The following is a 21,934-nucleotide window of genomic DNA, read 5'->3' on the forward strand; positions in this document are numbered from 1 at the left end:
GAGTGGAGTTTGCAACTCTATAGAAACTTTGTGTTCCCAACAAGCTAGGTGAAGGACGGCTTTCACACACATTTATCTCTCAGAACTGAGCATGTGGAGAGACTTTCGTTCATCTAGCACAAACGGAACGGGTTGCTGGAGAAACTTTTACTCTGGTTTCTCAGTCTGTTTCCTAGTGCTGGTTTGAAGTTCCTGCCGTTTTCACTGTAAAACCGAGTTGGAGCTAGTACCTCCCCATTTATATGTATGGAATGGAGTTTGCAAGTGAAAAGAAACTTTGTGTTCCCAACAAGCTAGGTGAAGGACGGCTTTCACACACACTTATCTCTCAGAAGTTAGCTTGTGGAGAGACATTCGTTCATCTAGCACAAAGGGAACGGGTTGCAGGAGAAAATTTTACTCTGGTTTCTCAGTCTGTTTCCTAGTGCCGGTTTGAAGTTCCTGCAATTTTCACTGTAAAACCGATTTGGAGCTAGTACTTCCCCATATATATTTATGGAGTGGTGTTTGCAAGTGAAAAGAAACTTTGTGTTCCCAACAAGCTAGGTGAAGGACGGCTTTCACACACACATATCTCTCAGAACTGAGCATGTGGAGAGACGTTCGTTCATCTAGCACCAAGGGAACGGGTTGCAGGGGAAACTTTTACTCTGGTTTCTCAGTCTGTTTCCTAGTGCCGGTTTGAAGTTCCTGAAGTTTTCACTGTAAATACGAGTTGGAGCTAGTACCTCCCCATATATATGTATGGAGTGGAGTTTGCAACTGAAAAGAAACTTTGTGTTCCCAACAAACTAGGTGAAGGACGGCTTTCACACACACACATCTCTCAGAACTGAGCATGTGGAGAGACGTTCGTTCATCTAGCACCAAGGGAACGGTTTGCAGGAGAAACTTTTACTCTGGTTTCTCAGTCTGTTTCCTAGTGCCGGTATGAAGTTCCTTCAGTTTTCACTGTAAAACCGATTTGGAGCTAGTACCTCCCCATATATATGTATGCAGTGGAGTTTGCAACTGAAAAGAAACTTTGTCTTCCCAACAAGCTCGGTGAAGGACGGCTTTCACACACACTTATCTCTCAGAACTGAGCATGTGAAGAGACGTTCGTTCATCTAGCACCAAGGGAACTGGTTGCAGGAGAAACTTTTTCTCTGGTTTCTCAGTCTGTTTCCTAGTGCCGGTTTGAAGTTCCTGAAGTTTTCACTGTAAACACGAGTTGGAGCTAGTACCTCCCCATATATATGTATGGAGTGGAGTTTGCAAGTGAAAAGAAACTTTGTGTTCCCAACAATCTAGGTGAAGTACGGCTTTCACACACACACATCTCTCAGAACTGAGCATGTGGAGAGACGTTCGTTCATCTAGCACAAAGGGAACGGGTTGCAGGAGAAATTTTTACTCTGGTTTCTCAGTGTGTTTCCTAGTGCCGGTTTGAAGTTCCTGCAGTTTTCACTGTAAAACCGAGAGGAGCTAGTACCTCCCCATATATATGTATGGAGTGGAGTTTGCAACTGAAAATAAACTTTGTGTTCCCAACAATCTAGGTGAAGGACGGCTTTCACACACACTTATCTCTCAGAACTGAGCATGTGGAGAGACGTTCGTTCATCTAGCACCAAGGGAACGGGTTGCAGGGGAAACTTTTACTCTGGTTTCTCAGTCTGTTTCCTAGTGCCGGTTTGAAGTTCCTACACTTTTCTCTATAAAACCGAGTTGGAGCTAGTACCTCCCCATATATATGTATGGAGTGGAGTTTGCAACTGAAAAGAAATTTTGTGTTCCCAACAAACTAGGTGAAGGGCGGATTTCACACACACACATCTCTCAGAACTGAGCATGTGGAGAGACGTTCGTTCATCTAGCACAAAGGGAACGGTTTGCAGGAGAAACATTTACTCTGGTTTATCAGTGTGTTTCCTAGTGCCGGTTTGAATTTCCTGCAGTTTTCACTGTAAAACCGAGTTGGAGCTAGTACCTCCCATATATATGTATGGATTGGAGTTTGCAAGTGAAAAGAAACTTTGTGTTCCCAACAAGCTAGGTGAAGGACGGCTTTCACACACACTTATCTCTCAGAACTGAGCATGTGGAGAGACGTTCGTTCATCTAGCACAAAGGGAACGGGTTGCTGGAGAAATTTTTACCCTGGTTTCACAGTCTGTTTCCTAGTGCCGGTTTGAAGTTCCTGCAGTTTTCACAGTAAAATCGAGAAGAGATAGTACCTCCCCATATATATGTATGGAGTGGAGTTTGCAACTGAAAAGAAACTGTGTTCCCAACAAGCTAGGTGAAGGACGGCTTTCACACACACTTATCTCTCAGAACTGAGCATGTGGAGAGACTTTCGTTCATCTAGCACAAACGGAACGGGTTGCTGGAGAAACTTTTACTCTGGTTTCTCAGTCTGTTTCCTAGTGCTGGTTTGAAGTTCCTGCCGTTTTCACTGTAAAACCGAGTTGGAGCTAGTACCTCCCCATTTATATATATGGAATGAAGTTTGCAAGTGAAAAGAAACTTTGTGTTCCCAACAAGCTAGGTGAAGGACGGCTTTCACACACACTTATCTCTCAGAAGTTAGCTTGTGGAGAGACATTCGTTCATCTAGCACAAAGGGAACGGGTTGCAGGAGAAACTTTTACTCTGGTTTCTCAGTCTGTTTCCTAGTGCCGGTTTGAAGTTCCTGCAATTTTCACTGTAAAACCGAGTTGGAGCTAGTACTTCCCCATATATATTTATGGAGTGGTGTTTGCAAGTGAAAAGAAACTTTGTGTTCCCAACAAGCTAGGTGAAGGACGGCTTTCACACACACATATCTCTCAGAACTGAGCATGTGGAGAGACGTTCGTTCATCTAGCACCAAGGGAACGGGTTGCAGGGGAAAGTTTTACTCTGGTTTCTCAGTCTGTTTTCTAGTGCCGGTTTGAAGTTCCTGAAGTTTTCACTGTAAATACGAGTTGGAGCTAGTACCTCCCCATATATATGTATGGAGTGGAGTTTGCAACTGAAAAGAAATTTTGTGTTCCCAACAAACTAGGTGAAGGGCGGATTTCACACACACACATCTCTCAGAACTGAGCATGTGGAGAGACGTTCGTTCATCTAGCACAAAGGGAACGGTTTGCAGGAGAAACATTTACTCTGGTTTATCAGTGTGTTTCCTAGTGCCGGTTTGAATTTCCTGCAGTTTTCACTGTAAAACCGAGTTGGAGCTAGTACCTCCCATATATATGTATGGATTGGAGTTTGCAAGTGAAAAGAAACTTTGTGTTCCCAACAAGCTAGGTGAAGGACGGCTTTCACACACACTTATCTCTCAGAACTGAGCATGTGGAGAGACGTTCGTTCATCTAGCACAAAGGGAACGGGTTGCTGGAGAAATTTTTACCCTGGTTTCACAGTCTGTTTCCTAGTGCCGGTTTGAAGTTCCTGCAGTTTTCACAGTAAAATCGAGAAGAGATAGTACCTCCCCATATATATGTATGGAGTGGAGTTTGCAACTGAAAAGAAACTGTGTTCCCAACAAGCTAGGTGAAGGACGGCTTTCACACACACTTATCTCTCAGAACTGAGCATGTGGAGAGACTTTCGTTCATCTAGCACAAACGGAACGGGTTGCTGGAGAAACTTTTACTCTGGTTTCTCAGTCTGTTTCCTAGTGCTGGTTTGAAGTTCCTGCCGTTTTCACTGTAAAACCGAGTTGGAGCTAGTACCTCCCCATTTATATATATGGAATGAAGTTTGCAAGTGAAAAGAAACTTTGTGTTCCCAACAAGCTAGGTGAAGGACGGCTTTCACACACACTTATCTCTCAGAAGTTAGCTTGTGGAGAGACATTCGTTCATCTAGCACAAAGGGAACGGGTTGCAGGAGAAACTTTTACTCTGGTTTCTCAGTCTGTTTCCTAGTGCCGGTTTGAAGTTCCTGCAATTTTCACTGTAAAACCGAGTTGGAGCTAGTACTTCCCCATATATATTTATGGAGTGGTGTTTGCAAGTGAAAAGAAACTTTGTGTTCCCAACAAGCTAGGTGAAGGACGGCTTTCACACACACATATCTCTCAGAACTGAGCATGTGGAGAGACGTTCGTTCATCTAGCACCAAGGGAACGGGTTGCAGGGGAAAGTTTTACTCTGGTTTCTCAGTCTGTTTTCTAGTGCCGGTTTGAAGTTCCTGAAGTTTTCACTGTAAATACGAGTTGGAGCTAGTACCTCCCCATATATATGTATGGAGTGGAGTTTGCAACTGAAAAGAAACTTTGTGTTCCCAACAAACTAGGTGAAGGACGGCTTTCACACACACACATCTCTCAGGAACTGAGCATGTGGAGAGACGTTCGTTCATCTAGCACAAAGGGAACGGTTTGCAGGAGAAACTTTTACTCTGGTTTCTCAGTCTGTTTCCTAGTGCCGGTATGAAATTCCTGCAGTTTTCACTGTAAAACCGATTTGGAGCTAGTACCTCCCCATATATATGTATGGAGTGGAGTTTGCAACTGAAAAGAAACTTTGTCTTCCCAACAAGCTCGGTGAAGGACGGCTTTCACACACACTTATCTCTCAGAACTGAGCATGTGAAGAGACGTTCGTTCATCTAGCAACAAGGGAACTGGTTGCAGGAGAAACTTTTACTCTGGTTTCTCAGTCTGTTTCCTAGTGCCGGTTTGACTTTCCTGCAGTTTTCATTGTAAAACCGAGTTGGAGCTAGTACCTCCCCATATATATGTATGGAGTGGAGTTTGCAACTGAAAAGAAACTTTGTGTTCCCAACAAACTAGGTGAAGTACGGATTTCACACACACACATCTCTCAGAACTGAGCATGTGGAGAGATGTTCGTTCATCTAGCACAATGGGAACGGTTTGCAGGAGAAACATTTACTCTGGTTTCTCAGTCTGTTTCCAAGTGCCGGTTTGAAGTTCCTGCAGTTTTCACTGTAAAACCGTTTTAGAGCTAGTACCTCCCATATATATGTATGGATTGGAGTTTGCAAGTGAAAAGAAACTTTGTGTTCCCAACAAGCTAGGTGAAGGACGGCTTTCACACACACTTATCTCTCAGAACTGAGCATGTGGAGAGACTTTCGTTCATCTAGCACAAACGGAACGGGTTGCTGGAGAAACTTTTACTCTGGTTTCTCAGCCTGTTTCCTAGTGCTGGTTTGAAGTTCCTGCCGTTTTCACTGTAAACCCGAGTTGGAGCTAGTATCTAACCATTTATATGTATGGAATGGAGTTTGCAATGAAAAGAAACTTTGTGTTCCCAACAAGCTAGGTGAAGGACGGCTTTCACACACACTTATCTCTCAGAAGTTAGCTTGTGGAGAGACGTTCGTTCATCTAGCACAAAGGGAGCGGGTTGTAGGAGAAACTTTTACTCTGGTTTCTCAGTCTGTTTCCTAGTGCCTGTTTGAAGTTCCTGCAGTTTTCACTGTAAAACCGAGAGGAGCTTGTACCTCCCCATATATATGTATGGAGTGGAGTTTGCAACTGAAAGGAAACTTTGTGTTCCCAACAAGCTAGGTGAAGGACGGCTTTCACACACACTTATCTCTCAGAACTGAGCATGCGGAGAGACGTTCGTTCATCTAGCACAAAGGGAATGGGTTGCTGGAGAAACTTTTACTCTGGTTTCTCAGTCTGTTTCCTAGTGCTTGTTTGAAGTTCCTGCCGTTTTCACTGTAAAACCGAGTTGGAGCTAGTACCTCCCCATTTATATTTATGGAATGGAGTTTGCAAGTGAAAAGAAACTTTTTTGTTTCCAACAAGCTAGGTGAAGAACGGCTTTCACACACACTTATCTCTCAGAATTGAGCATGTGGAGAGACGTTCGTTCATCTAGCACCGAGGGAACGGGTTGCAGGGGAAACTTTTACTCTGGTTTCTCAGTCTGTTTCCTAGTGCCGGTTAGAAGTTCCTACACTTTTCACTGTAAAACCGAGTTGGAGCTAGTACCTCCCCATATATATGTATGGAGTGGAGTTTGCAACTGAAAAGAAATTTTGTGTTCCCAACAAACTAGGTGAAGGACGGATTTCACACACACACATCTCTCAGAACTGAGCATGTGGAGAGACGTTCGTTCATCTAGCACAAAGGGAACGGTTTGCAGGAGAAACATTTACTCTGCTTTCTCAGTCTGTTTCCTAGTGCCGGTTTGAAGTTCCTGCAGTTTTCACTGTAACAACGATTTGGAGCTAGTACCTCCCATATATATGTATGGATTGGAGTTTGCAAGTGAAAAGAAACTTTGTGTTCCCAACAAGCTAGGTGAAGGACGGCTTTCACACACTCTTATCTCTCAGAACTGAGCATGTGGAGAGACGTTCGTTCATCTAGCAGAAAGGGAACGGGTTGCAGGAGAAATTTTTACCCTGGTTTCTCAGTCTGTTTCCTAGTGCCGGTTTGAAGTTCCTGCAATTTTCATTGTAAAACCGAGTTGGAGCTAGTACTTCCCCATATATATTTATGGAGTGGTGTTTGCAAGAGAAAAGAAACTTTGTGTTCCCAACAAGCTAGGTGAAGGACGGCTTTCACACACACTTATCTCTCAGAACTGAGCATGTGGAGAGACGTTCGTTCATCTAGCAAAAAGGGAACGGGTTGCAGGGGAAACTTTTACTCTGGTTTCTCAGTCTGTTTCCTAGTGCCATTTAGAAGTTCCTGCAATTTTCACTGTAAAACCGAGTTGGAGCTAGTACTTCCCCATATATATTTATGGAGTGGTGTTTGCAAGTGAAAGGAAACTTTGTGTTCCCAACAAGCTAGGTGAAGGACGGCTTTCACACACACTTATCTCTCAGAACTGAGCATGTGGAGAGACGTTCGTTCATCTAGCACCAAGGCAACGGTTTGCAGGGGAAAATTTTTCTCTGGTTTCTCAGTCTGTTTCCTAGTGCCGGTTTGAAATTCCTGCAGTTTTCACTTAAAACCGTTTTGGAGCTAGTACCTCCCCATATATATGTATGGATTGGAGTTTGCAAGTGAAAAGAAACTTTGTGTTCCCAACAAGCTAGGTGAAGGACGGCTTTCACACACACTTATCTCTCAGAACTGAGCATGTGGAGAGACGTTCGTTCATCTAGCACAAAGGGAACGGGTTGCAGGAGAAATTTTAACTCTGGTTTCTCAGTCTGTTTCCTAGTGCCGGTATGAAGTTCCTGCAGTTTTCACTGTAAAAACGAGAAGAGCTAGTACCTCCCCATATATATGTATGGAGTGGAGTTTGCAACTGAAAAGAAACTTTGTGTTCCCAACAAGCTAGGTGAAGGACGGCTTTCACACACACTTATCTCTCAGAACTGAGCATGTGGAGAGACGTTCGTTCATCTAGCACAATGGGAATGGGTTGCTGGACAAACTTTTACTCTGGTTTCTCAGTCTGTTTCCAAGTGCTGGTTTGAAGTTCCTGCCGTTTTCACTGTAAAACCGAGTTGGAGCTAGTACCTCCCCGTTTATATTTATGGAATGGAGTTTGCAAGAGAAAAGAAACTTTGTGTTCCCAACAAGCTAGGTGAAGGACGGCTTTCACACACACTTATCTCTCAGAAGTTAGCTTCTGGAGAGACATTCTTTCATCTAGCACAAAGGGAACTGGTTGCAGGAGTAACTTTTACTCTGGTTTCTCAGTCTGTTTACTAGTGCCGGTTTGAAGTTCCTGCAATTTTCATTGTAAAACCGAGTTGGAGCTAGTACTTCCCCATATATATTTATGGAGTGGTGTTTGCAAGTGAAAAGAAACTTTGTGTTCCCAACAAGCTAGGTGAAGGACGGCTTTCACACACACTTATCTCTCAGAAGTTAGCTTGTGGAGAGACGTTCGTTCATCTAGCACAAAGGGAGCGGGTTGTAGGAGAAACTTTTACTCTGGTTTCTCAGTCTGTTTCCTAGTGCCTGTTTGAAGTTCCTGCAGTTTTCACTGTAAAATCGAGAGGAGCGTGTACCTCCCCATATATATGTATGGAGTGGAGTTTGCAACTGAAAGGAAACTTTGTGTTCCCAACAAGCTAGGTGAAGGACGGCTTTCACACACACTTATCTCTCAGAACTGAGCATGCGGAGAGACGTTCGTTCATCTAGCACAAAGGGAATGGGTTGCTGGAGAAACTTTTACTCTGGTTTCTCAGTCTGTTTCCTAGTGCTTGTTTGAAGTTCCTGCCGTTTTCACTGTAAAACCGAGTTGGAGCTAGTACCTCCCCATTTATATTTATGGAATGGAGTTTGCAAGTGAAAAGAAACTTTTTTGTTTCCAACAAGCTAGGTGAAGGACGGCTTTCACACACACTTATCTCTCAGAACTGAGCATGTGGAGAGACGTTCGTTCATCTAGCACCGAGGGAATGGGTTGCAGGGGAAACTTTTACTCTGGTTTCTCAGTCTGTTTCCTGGTGCCGGTTAGAAGTTCCTACACTTTTCACTGTAAAACCGAGTTGGAGCTAGTACCTCCCCATATATATGTATGGAGTGGAGTTTGCAACTGAAAAGAAATTTTGTGTTCCCAACAAACTAGGTGAAGTACGGATTTCACACACACACGTCTCTCAGAACTGAGCATGTGGAGAGACGTTCGTTCATCTAGCACAAAGGGAACGGTTTGCAGGAGAAACATTTACTCTGCTTTCTCAGTCTGTTTCCTAGTGCCGGTTTGAAGTTCCTGCAGTTTTCACTGTAACAACGATTTGGAGCTAGTACCTCCCATATATATGTATGGACTGGAGTTTGCAAGTGAAAAGAAACTTTGTGTTCCCAACAAGCTAGGTGAAGGACGGCTTTCACACACTCTTATCTCTCAGAACTGAGCATGTTGAGAGACGTTCGTTCATCTAGCAGAAAGGGAACGGGTTGCAGGAGAAATTTTTACCCTGGTTTCTCAGTCTGTTTCCTAGTGCCGGTTTGAAGTTCCTGCAATTTTCATTGTAAAACCGAGTTGGAGCTAGTACTTCCCCATATATATTTATGGAGTGGTGTTTGCAAGTGAAAAGAAACTTTGTGTTCCCAACAAGCTAGGTGAAGGACGGCTTTCACACACACTTATCTCTCAGAACTGAGCATGTGGAGAGACGTTCGTTCATCTAGCAAAAAGGGAACGGGTTGCAGGGGAAACTTTTACTCTGGTTTCTCAGTCTGTTTCCTAGTGCCGGTTTGAAGTTCCTGCAATTTTCACTGTAAAATCGAGTTGGAGCTAGTACTTCCCCATATATATTTATGGAGTGGTGTTTGCAAGTGAAAGGAAACTTTGTGTTCCCAACAAGCTAGGTGAAGGACGGCTTTCACACACACTTATCTCTCAGAACTGAGCATGTGGAGAGACGTTCGTTCATCTAGCACCAAAGCAACGGTTTGCAGGGGAAACTTTTTCTCTGGTTTCTCAGTCTGTTTCCTAGTGCCGGTTTGAAATTCCTGCAGTTTTCACTTAAAACCGTTTTGGAGCTAGTACCTCCCCATATATATGTATGGATTGGAGTTTGCAAGTGAAAAGAAACTTTGTGTTCCCAACAAGCTAGGTGAAGGACGGCTTTCACACACACTTATCTCTCAGAACTGAGCATGTGGAGAGACGTTCGTTCATCTAGCACAAAGGGAACGGGTTGCAGGAGAAATTTTAACTCTGGTTTCTCAGTCTGTTTCCTAGTGCCGGTATGAAGTTCCTGCAGTTTTCACTGTAAAACCGAGAAGAGCTAGTACCTCCCCATATATATGTATGGAGTGGAGTTTGCAACTGAAAAGAAACTTTGTGTTCCCAACAAGCTAGGTGAAGGACGGCTTTCACACACACTTATCTCTCAGAACTGAGCATGTGGAGAGACGTTCGTTCATCTAGCACAATGGGAATGGGTTGCTGGGCAAACTTTTACTCTGATTTCTCAGTCTGTTTCCAAGTGCTGGTTTGAAGTTCCTGCCGTTTTCACTGTAAAACCGAGTTGGAGCTAGTACCTCCCCGTTTATATTTATGGAATGGAGTTTGCAAGAGAAAAGAAACTTTGTGTTCCCAACAAGCTAGGTGAAGGACGGCTTTCACACACACTTATCTCTCAGAAGTTAGCTTCTGGAGAGACATTCTTTCATCTAGCACAAAGGGAACTGGTTGCAGGAGTAACTTTTACTCTGGTTTCTCAGTCTGTTTACTAGTGCCGGTTTGAAGTTCCTGCAATTTTCATTGTAAAACCGAGTTGGAGCTAGTACTTCCCCATATATATTTATGGAGTGGTGTTTGCAAGTGAAAAGAAACTTTGTGTTCCCAACAAGCTAGGTGAAGGACGGCTTTCACACACACTTATCTCTCAGAACTGAGCATGTGGAGAGACGTTCGTTCATCTAGCACCAAGGGAACGGGTTGCAGGGGAAACTTTTACTCTGGTTTCTCAGTCTGTTTCCTAGTGCCGGTTTGAAGTTCCTGCAATTTTCACTGTAAAACCGAGTTGGAGCTAGTACTTTCCCATATATATTTATGGAGTGGAGTTTGCAAGTGAAAGGAAACTTTGTGTTCCCAACAAGCTAGGTGAAGGACGGCTTTCACACACACTTATCTCTCAGAACTGAGCATGTGGAGAGACGTTCGTTCATCTAGCACCAAGGCAACGGTTTGCAGGGAAAACTTTTACTCTGGTTTCTCAGTCTGTTTCCTAGTGCCGGTTTGAATTTCCTACAGTTTTCACTGTTAAACCGAGTTGGAGCTAGTACCTCCCCATATATATGTATGGAGTGGAGTTTTCAAGTGAAAAGAAACTTTGTGTTCCCAACAAGCTAGGTGAAGGACGGCTTTCACACACACTTATCTCTCAGAACTGAGCATGTGGAGAGAAGTTCGTTCATCTAGCACCAAAGCAACGGGTTGCATGGGAAACATTTACTCTGGTTTCTCAGTCTGTTTCCTAGTGCCGGTTTGAAGTTCCTACACTTTTCCCTGTTAAACCGAGTTGGAGCTATTACCTCCCCATATATATGTATGGAGTTGAGTTTTCAAGTGAAAAGAAACTTTGTGTTCAAAACAAGCTAGGTGAAGGACGGCTTTCACACACACACATCTCTCAGAACTGAGCATGTGGAGAGATGTTTGTTCATCTTGCACAAAGGGAACGGTTTGCAGGAGAAACTTTTACTCTGGTTTCTCAGTCTGTTTCCTAGTGCCGGTTTGAAGTTCCTGCAGTTTTCACTTAAAACCGTTTTGGAGCTAGTACCTCCCCATATATATGTATGGATTGGAGTTTGCAAGTGAAAAGAAACTTTGTGTTCCCAACAAGCTAGGTGAAGGACGGCTTTCACACACACTTATCTCTCAGAACTGAGCATGTGGAGAGACGTTCGTTCATCTAGCACAAAGGGAACGGGTTGCAGGAGAAATTTTAACTCTGGTTTCTCAGTCTGTTTCCTAGTGCCGGTTTGAAGTTCCTGCAGTTTTCACTGTAAAACCGAGAAGAGGTAGTACCTCCCCATATATATGTATGGAGTGGAGATTGCAACTGAAAAGAAACTTTGTGTTCCCAACAAGCTAGGTGAAGGACGGCTTTCACACACACTTATCTCTCAGAAGTTAGCTTCTGGAGAGACATTCGTTCATCTAGCACAAAGGGAACGGGTTGCAGGAGTAACTTTTACTCTGGTTTCTCAGTGTGTTTCCTAGTGCCGGTTTGAAGTTCCTGCAATTTTCATTGTAAAACCGAGTTGGAGCTAGTACTTCCCCATATATATTTATGGAGTGGTGTTTGCAAGTGAAAAGAAACTTTGTGTTCCCAACAAGCTAGGTGAAGGACGGCTTTCACACACACTTATCTCTCAGAACTGAGCATGTGGAGAGACGTTCGTTCATGTAGCATCAAGGGAACGGGTTGCAGGGGAAATTTTACTCTGGTTTCTCAGTCTGTTTCCTAGTGCCGGTTTGAAGTTCCTGCAATTTTCACTGTAAAACCGAGTTGGATCTAGTACTTCCCCATATATATTTATGGAGTGGTGTTTGCAAGTGAAAGGAAATTTTGTGTTCCCAACAAGCTAGGTGAAGGACGGCTTTCACACACACTTATCTCTCAGAACTGAGCATGTGGAGAGACGTTCGTTCATCTAGCACAATGGGAATGGGTTGCTGGACAAACTTTTACTCTGGTTTCTCAGTCTGTTTCCAAGTGCTGGTTTGAAGTTCCTGCCGTTTTCACTGTAAAACCGAGTTGGAGCTAGTACCTCCCCGTTTATATTTATGGAATGGAGTTTGCAAGTGAAAAGAAACTTTGTGTTCCCAACAAGCTAGGTGAAGGACGGCTTTCACACACACTTATCTCTCAGAAGTTAGCTTCTGGAGAGACATACTTTCATCTAGCACAAAGGGAACTGGTTGCAGGAGTAACTTTTACTCTGGTTTCTCAGTCTGTTTACTAGTGCCGGTTTGAAGTTCCTGCAATTTTCATTGTAAAACCGAGTTGGAGCTAGTACTTCCCCATATATATTTATGGAGTGGTGTTTGCAAGTGAAAAGAAACTTTGTGTTCCCAACAAGCTAGGTGAAGGACGGCTTTCACACACACTTATCTCTCAGAACTGAGCATGTGGAGAGACGTTCGTTCATCTAGCACCAAGGGAACGGGTTGCAGGGGAAACTTTTACTCTGGTTTCTCAGTCTGTTTCCTAGTGCCGGTTTGAAGTTCCTGCAATTTTCACTGTAAAACCGAGTTGGAGCTAGTACTTCCCCATATATATTTATGGAGTGGTGTTTGCAAGTGAAAGGAAAGTTTGTGTTCCCAACAAGCTAGGTGAAGGACGGCTTTCACACACACTTATCTCTCAGAACTGAGCATGTGGAGAGACGTTCATTCATCTAGCACCAAGGCAACGGTTTGCAGGGAAAACTTTTACTCTGGTTTCTCAGTCTGTTTCCTAGTGCCGGTTTGAATTTCCTACAGTTTTCACTGTTAAACCGAGTTGGAGCTAGTACCTCCCCATATATATGTATGGAGTGGAGTTTTCAAGTGAAAAGAAACTTTGTGTTCCCAACAAGCTAGGTGAAGGACGGCTTTCACACACACTTATCTCTCAGAACTGAGCATGTGGAGAGAAGTTCGTTCATCTAGCACCAAAGCAACGGGTTGCATGGGAAACATTTACTCTGGTTTCTCAGTCTGTTTCCTAGTGCCGGTTTGAAGTTCCTACACTTTTCACTGTTAAACCGAGTTGGAGCTAGTACCTCCCCATATATATGTATGGAGTGGAGTTTTCAAGTGAAAAGAAACTTTGTGTTCCCAACAAACTAGGTGAAGGACGGCTTTCACACACACACATCTCTCAGAACTGAGCATGTGGAGAGATGTTTCTTCATCTTGCACAAATGGAACGGTTTGCAGGAGAAAATCTTACTCTGGTTTCTCAGTCTGTTTCCTAGTGCCGGTTTGAAGTTCCTGCAGTTTTCACTTAAAACCGTTTTGGAGCTAGTACCTCCCCATATATATGTATGGATTGGAGTTTGCAAGTGAAAAGAAACTTTGTGTTCCCAACAAGCTAGGTGAAGGACGGCTTTCACACACACTTATCTCTCAGAACTGAGCATGTGGAGAGACGTTCGTTCATCTAGCACAAAGGGAACGGGTTGCAGGAGAAATTTTAACTCTGGTGTCTCAGTCTGTTTCCTAGTGCCGGTTTGAAGTTCCTGCAGTTTTCACTGTAAAACCGAGAAGAGCTAGTACCTCCCCATATATATGTATGGATTGGAGATTGCAACTGAAAAGAAACTTTGTGTTCCCAACAAGCTAGGTGAAGGACGGCTTTCACACACACTTATCTCTCAGAAGTTAGCTTCTGGAGAGACATTCGTTCATCTAGCACAAAGGGAACGGGTTGCAGGAGTAACTTTTACTCTGGTTTCTCAGTGTGTTTCCTAGTGCCGGTTTGAAGTTCCTGCAATTTTCATTGTAAAACCGAGTTGGAGCTAGTACTTCCCCATATATATTTATGGAGTGGTGTTTGCAAGTGAAAAGAAACTTTGTGTTCCCAACAAGCTAGGTGAAGGACGGCTTTCACACACACTTATCTCTCAGAACTGAGCATGTGGAGAGACGTTCGTTCATCTAGCATCAAGGGAACGGGTTGCAGGGGAAATTTTACTCTGGTTTCTCAGTCTGTTTCCTAGTGCCGGTTTGAAGTTCCTGCAATTTTCACTGTAAAACCGAGTTGGATCTAGTACTTCCCCATATATATTTATGGAGTGGTGTTTGCAAGTGAAAGGAAATTTTGTGTTCCCAACAAGCTAGGTGAAGGACGGCTTTCACACACACTTATCTCTCAGAACTGAGCATGTGGAGAGACGTTCGTTCATCTAGCACAATGGGAATGGGTTGCTGGACAAACTTTTACTCTGGTTTCTCAGTCTGTTTCCAAGTGCTGGTTTGAAGTTCCTGCCGTTTTCACTGTAAAACCGAGTTGGAGCTAGTACCTCCCCGTTTATATTTATGGAATGGAGTTTGCAAGTGAAAAGAAACTTTGTGTTCCCAACAAGCTAGGTGAAGGACGGCTTTCACACACACTTATCTCTCAGAAGTTAGCTTCTGGAGAGACATTCTTTCATCTAGCACAAAGGGAACTGGTTGTAGGAGTAACTTTTACTCTGGTTTCTCAGTCTGTTTACTAGTGCCGGTTTGAAGTTCCTGCAATTTTCATTGTAAAACCGAGTTGGAGCTAGTACTTCCCCATATATATTTATGGAGTGGTGTTTGCAAGTGAAAAGAAACTTTGTGTTCCCAACAAGCTAGGTGAAGGACGGCTTTCACACACACTTATCTCTCAGAACTGAGCATGTGGAGAGACTTTCGTTCATCTAGCACCAAGGGAACGGGTTGCAGGGGAAACTTTTACTCTGGTTTCTCAGTCTGTTTCCTAGTGCCGGTTTGAAGTTCCTGCAATTTTCACTGTAAAACCGAGTTGGAGCTAGTACTTCCCCATATATATTTATGGAGTGGTGTTTGCAAGTGAAAGGAAAGTTTGTGTTCCCAACAAGCTAGGTGAAGGACGGCTTTCACACACACTTATCTCTCAGAACTGAGCATGTGGAGAGACGTTCATTCATCTAGCAACAAGGCAACGGTTTGCAGGGAAAACTTTTACTCTGGTTTCTCAGTCTGTTTCCTAGTGCCGGTTTGAATTTCCTACAGTTTTCACTGTTAAACCGAGTTGGAACTAGTACCTCCCCATATATATGTATGGAGTGGAGTTTTCAAGTGAAAAGAAACTTTGTGTTCCCAACAAGCTAGGTGAAGGACGGCTTTCACACACACTTATCTCTCAGAACTGAGCATGTGGAGAGAAGTTCGTTCATCTAGCACCAAAGCAACGGGTTGCATGGGAAACATTTACTCTGGTTTCTCAGTCTGTTTCCTAGTGCCGGTTTGAAGTTCCTACACTTTTCACTGTTAAACCGAGTTGGAGCTAGTACCTCCCCATATATATGTATGGAGTGGAGTTTTCAAGTGAAAAGAAACTTTGTGTTCCCAACAAACTAGGTGAAGGACGGCTTTCACACACACACATCTCTCAGAACTGAGCATGTGGAGAGATGTTTCTTCATCTTGCACAAATGGAACGGTTTGCAGGAGAAACTCTTACTCTGGTTTCTCAGTCTGTTTCCTAGTGCCGGTTTGAAGTTCCTGCAGTTTTCACTTAAAACCGATTTGGAGCTAGTACCTCCCCATACATATGTATGGATTGGATTTTGCAAGTGAAAAGAAACTTTGTGTTCCCAACAAGCTAGGTGAAGGACGGCTTTCACACACACTTATCTCTCAGAAGTTAGCTTCTGGAGAGACATTCGTTCATCTAGCACAAAGGGAACGGGTTGCAGGAGTAACTTTTACTCTGGTTTCTCAGTCTGTTTACTAGTGCCGGTTTGAAGTTCCTGCAATTTTCATTGTAAAACCGAGTTGGAGCTAGTACTTCCCCATATATATTTATGGAGTGGTGTTTGCAAGTGAAAAGAAACTTTGTGTTCCCAACAAGCTAGTTGAAGGACGGCTTTCACACACACTTATCTCTCAGAACTGAGCATGTGGAGAGACGTTCGTTCATCTAGCACCAAGGGAACGGGTTGCAGGGGAAACTTTTACTCTGGTTTCTCAGTCTGTTTCCTAGTGCCGGTTTGAAGTTCCTGCAATTTTCACTGTAAAACCGAGTTGGAGCTAGTACTTCCCCATATATATTTATGGAGTGGTGTTTGCAAGTGAAAGGAAATTTTGTGTTCCCAACAAGCTAGTTGAAGGACGGCTTTCACACACACTTATCTCTCAGAACTGAGCATGTGGAGAGACGTTCGTTCATCTAGCACCAAGGCAACGGGTTGCAGGGAAAATTTTTACTCTGGTTTCTCAGTCTGTTTCCTAGTGCCGGTTTGAAGTTCCTACACTTTTCACATTTAAACCGAGTTGGAGCTAGTACCTCCCCATATATATGTATGGAGTGGAGTTTTCAAGTGAAAAGAAACTTTGTGTTCCCAACAAACTAGGTGAAGGACGGCTTTCACACACACACATCTCTCAGAACTGAGCATGTGGAGAGATGTTTGTTCATCTTGCACAAATGGAACGGTTTGCAGGAGAAACTCTTACTCTGGTTTCTCAGTCTGTTTCCTAGTGCCGGTTTGAAGTTCCTGCAGTTTTCACTTAAAACCGATTTGGAGCTAGTACCTCCCCATACATATGTATGGATTGGATTTTGCAAGTGAAAAGAAACTTTGTGTTCCCAACAAGCTAGGTGAAGGACGGCTTTCACACACACTTATCTCTCAGAACTGAGCATGTGGAGAGACTTTCGTTCATCTAGCACAAAGGGAACGGGTTGCAGGAGAAATTTTTCTCTGGTTTCTTAGTCTGTTTCCTAGTGCCGGTTTGAAGTTCCTGCAGTTTTCACTGTAAAACCGAGAGGAGCTTGTACCTCCCCATATATATGTATGGAGTGGAGTTTGCAACTGAAAAGAAACTTTGTGTTCCCAACAAGCTAGGTGAAGGACGGCTTTCACACACACTTATCTCTCAGAACTGAGCATGTGGAGAGACGTTCGTTCATCTAGCACAAAGGGAATGAGTTGCTGGAGAAACTTTTACTCTGGTTTCTCAGTCTGTTTCCTAGTGCTGGTTTGAAGTTCCTGCCGTTTTCACTGTAAAACCGAGTTGGAGCTAGTACCTCCGCATATATATGTATGGAGTGGAGTTTGTAACTGAAAAGAAACTTTGTGTTCCCAACAAGCTAGGTGAAGGACGGCTTTCACACACACTTATCTCTCAGAACTGAGCATGTGGAGACACGTTCGTTCATCTAGCACAAAGGGAACGGGTTGCAGGGGAAACTTTTACTCTGGTTTCTCAGTCTGTTTCCAAGTGCCGGTTTGAAGTTCCTTCATTTTTCACTGTAAAACCGATTTGGAGCTTGTACCCCACATATATATGTATGGAGTGGAGTTTGCAACTGAAAAGAAACTTTGTGTTCCCAACAAGCTAGGTGAAGGACTGCTTTAACACACACTTACCTCTCAGAACTGAGCATGTGGAGAGACGTTCGTTCATCTAGCACCAAGGGAACGGGTTGCAGGGGAAACTTTTACTCTGGTTTCTCAGTCTGTTTCCTAGTGCCGGTTTAAAGTTCCTACAATTTTCACTGTAAAACAGAGTTGGAACTTGTACCTCCCCATATATATGTATGGAGTGAAGTTTGCAACTGAAAAGAAACTTTGTGTTCCCAACAAGCTAGGTGAAGGACGGCTTTCACGCACACTTATCTCTCAGAACTGAGCATGTGGAGAGACGTTCTTTCATCTAGCACAAAGGGAACGGGTTGCAGGAGAAACTTTTACTCTGGTTTCTCAGTCTGTTTCCTAGTGCCGGTTTGAAGTTCCTGCAGTTTTCACTGTAAAACCGAGTTTGAGCTAGTACCTTCCCATATATATGTATGGAGTGGAGTTTGCAAGTGAAAAGAAACTTTGTGTTCCCAACAAGCTAGGTGAAGGACACCTTTCACACACACTTATCTCTCAGAACTGAGCATGTGGAGAGACGTTCGTTCATCTAGCACAAAGGGAACGGGTTGCAGGGGAAACTTTTACTCTGGTTTTTTAGTCTGTTTCCTAATGCCGGTTTGAAGTTCCTACAGTTTTCACTGTAAAACGGAGTTGGAGCTAGTACCTCCCCATATATATGTATGGAGTGGAGTTTGCAACTGAAAAGATACTTTGTGATCCCAACAAGCTAGGTGAAGGACGGCATTCACACACACTTATCTCTCAGAAATGAGCATGTGGAGAGACGTTCGTTCATCTAGCACCAAGGGAAGGGTTGCAGGAGAAATTTTACTCTGGTTTCTCAGTCTGTTTCCTAGTGCCGGTTTGAAGTTCCTGCAGTTTTCACTGTAAAACCGAGTTGGAGCTAGTACCTCCCCATATATATGTATGGAGTGGAGTTTGCTACTGAAAAGAAACTTTGTGTTCCCAACATGCTAGGTGAAGGACGGCTTTCACACACAATTATCTCTCAGAACTGAGCATGTGGAAAGACGTTCGGTCATCTAGCACAAAGGGAACGGGTTGCAGGGGAAACTTTTACTCTGGTTTCTCAGTCTGTTTCCTAGTGCCGGTTTGAAGTTCCTGTAGTTTTCACTGTAAAACAGAGTTGGAGCTAGTACCTACCCATATAAATGTATGGAGTGGCGTTTGCAACAGAAAAGAAACTTTGTGTTCCCAACAAGTTAGGTGAAGGACGGCTTTCACACAAACTTATATCTCAGAACTGAGCATGTGGAGATACGTTCGTTCATCTAGCTCCAAGGGAACGGGTTGCAGGAGAAACTTATACACTGGATTCTCAGTCTGTTTCCTAGTGCCGGTTTGTAGTTCCTGCAGTTTTCACTGTAAAACCGACTTGGAGCTAGTACCTTCCCTTATATATGTATGGAGTGGAGTTTGCCACTGAAAAGAAACTTTGTGTTCCCAACAAGCTAGGAGAAGGACGGTTTTCACACACACTTATATCTCAGAACTGAGCATGTGGAGAGACGTTCGTTCATCTAGCTCAAGGGAACGGGTTGCAGGAGAAACTTTTACTCTGGTTTCTCAGTCTGTTCCTAGTGCCGGTTTGAAGTTCCTGCAGTTTTCACTGTAAAACCGAGTTGGAGATAGTACCTCCCCATATATATGTGTGGAGTGGAGTTTGCAACTGGAAAGAAACTTTGTGTTCCCAACAAGCTAGGTGAAGGACTGCTTTCACACACAATTATCTCTCAGAACTGAGCATGTGGAGAGTCGTTCGTTCATCTAGCACCAAGGGAACGGGATGCAGGAGAAACTTTTACTCTGGATTCTCAGTCTGTTTCCTAGTGCCGGTTTGAAGTTCCTGCAGTTTTCACTGTAAAACCGAGTTTGAGCTAGTACCTCCCCATATATATGTATGGAGTGGTGTTTGCAAGTGAAAAGAAACTTTGTGTTCCCAACAAGCTATGTGAAGGACACCTTTCACACACACTTATCTCTCAGAACTGAGCATGTGGAGAGACGTTCGTTCATCTAGCACAAAGGGAACGGGTTGCAGGGGAAACTTTTACTCTGGTTTCTCAGTCTGTTTCCTAGTGCCGGTTTGAAGTTCCTACAGTTTTCACTGTAAAACAGAGTTGGAGCTAGTACCTCCCCATATATATGTATGGAGTGGAGTTTGCAACTGAAAAGATACTTTGTGTTCCCAACAAGCTAGGTGAAGGACAGCATTCACACACACTTATCTCTCAGAAATGAGCATGTGGAGAGACGTTTGTTCATCTAGCACCAAGGGAAGGGTTGCAGGAGAAACTTTTACTCTGGTTTCTCAGTCTGTTTCCTAGTGCCGGTTTGAAGTTCCTGCAGTTTTCACTGTAAAACCGAGTTGGAGCTAGTACCTCCCCATATATATGTATGGAGTGGAGTTTGCAACTGAAAAGAAACTTTGTGTTCCCAACATGCTAGGTGAAGGACGGCTTTCACACACACTTATCTCTCAGAACTGAGCATGTGGAAAGACGTTCGGTCATCTAGCACAAAGGGAACGGCTTGCAGGGGAAACTTTTACTCTGGTTTCTCAGTCTGTTTCCTAGTGCCGGTTTGAAGTTCCTGTAGTTTTCACTGTAAAACAGAGTTGGAGCTAGTACCTACCCATATAAATGTTTGGAGTGGCGTTTGCAACTGAAAAGAAACTTTGTGTTCCCAACAAGTTAGGTGAAGGACGGCTTTCACACACACTTATATCTCAGAACTGAGCATGTGGAGATACGTTCGTTCATCTAGCTCCAAGGGAACGGGTTGCAGGAGAAACTTATACACTGGATTCTCAGTCTGTTTCCTAGTGCCGGTTTGTAGTTCCTGCAGTTTTCACTGTAAAACCGACTTGGAGCTAGTACCTTCCCTTATATATGTATGGAGTGGAGTTTGCCACTGAAAAGAAACTTTGTGTTCCCAACAAGCTAGGTGAAGGACGGTTTTCACACACACTTATATCTCAGAACTGAGCATGTGGAGAGACGTTCGTTCATCTAGCTCAAGGGAACGGGTTGCAGGAGAAACTTTTACTCTGGTTTCTCAGTCTGTTTCCAAGTGCCAGTTTGAAGTTCCTGCAGTTTTCACTGTAAAACCGAGTTGGAGCTAGTACCTCCCCATATATATGTATGGAGTGGAGTTTGCAACTGAAAGAAACTTTGTGTTCCCAACAAGCTAGGTGAAGGACGGCTTTCACACACACTTATCTCTCAGAACTGAGCATGTGGAGAGACGTTCGTTCATCTAGCACCAAGGGAAAGGGTTGCAGGAGAAACTTTTACTCTGGTTTCTCAGTCTGTTCCTAGTGCCGGATTGAATTTCCTGCAGTTTTCACTGTAAAACCGAGTTGGAGATAGTACCTCCCCATATATATGTGTGGAGTGGAGTTAGCAACTGGAAAGAAACTTTGTGTTCCCAACAAGCTATGTGAAGGACTGCTTTCACACACAATTATCTCTCAGAACTGAGCATGTGGAGAGTCGTTCGTTCATCTAGCACCAAGGGAACGGGTTGCAGGGGAAACTTTTACTCTGGATTCTCAGTCTGTTTCCTAGTGCCGGTTTGAGGTTCCTGCAGTTTTCACAGTAAAAACGAGTTGGAGTTAATACCTCCCCATATATATGTAGGGAGTGGAGTTTGCAACTGAAAAGAAACTTTGTGTTCCCAACAAGCTAGTTGAAGTACGGCTTTCACAGACACTTATCTCTCAGAACTGAGCATGTGGAGAAACATTCGTTCATCTAGCACCAAGGGAACTGGTGACAGGAGAAACTTTTACTCTGGTTTCTCAGTCTGTTTCCTAGTGCCGGATTGAAGTTCCTGCAGTTTTCACTGTAAAACCGAGTTGGAGCTAGTACCTCCCCATATATATGTATGGAGTGGGGTTTGCATCTGAAAAGAAACTTAGTGTTCCCAACAAGCAATGTGAAGGACGGCTTTCACACACACTTATATCTCAGAACTGAGCATGTGGAGAGACTTTCATTCATCTAGCACCAAGGGACCTGGTTGCAGGAGAAACTTTACTCTGGTTTCTCAGTCTGTTTCCTAGTGCCGGTTTGAAGTTCCTGCAGTTTTCACTGTAAAACCGAGTTGGAGCTCGTACCTCCCCATATATATGTATGGAGTGGAGTTTGCAACTGAAAAGAAATTTGAGTTCCCAACAAGCTAGTTGAAGGACGGCTTTCACACACACTTATCTCTCAGAACTGAGCATGTGGAGAGACGTTCGTTCATCCAGCACCAAGGGAACGGGTTGCAGGAGAAACTTTTACTCTGGTTTCTCAGTCTGTTTCCTAGTGCCGGTTTGAAGTTCCTGCAGTTTTCACTGTAAAACAGAGTTGGAGATAGTACCTCCCCATATATATGTGTGGAGTGGAGTTTGCAACTGGAAAGAAACTTTGTGTTCCCAACAAGCTAGGTGAAGGACTG

Source organism: Camelus dromedarius, chromosome 16, assembly GCF_036321535.1.
Source record: "Camelus dromedarius isolate mCamDro1 chromosome 16, mCamDro1.pat, whole genome shotgun sequence".
Taxonomy (NCBI): Eukaryota; Metazoa; Chordata; class Mammalia; order Artiodactyla; family Camelidae; genus Camelus; species Camelus dromedarius.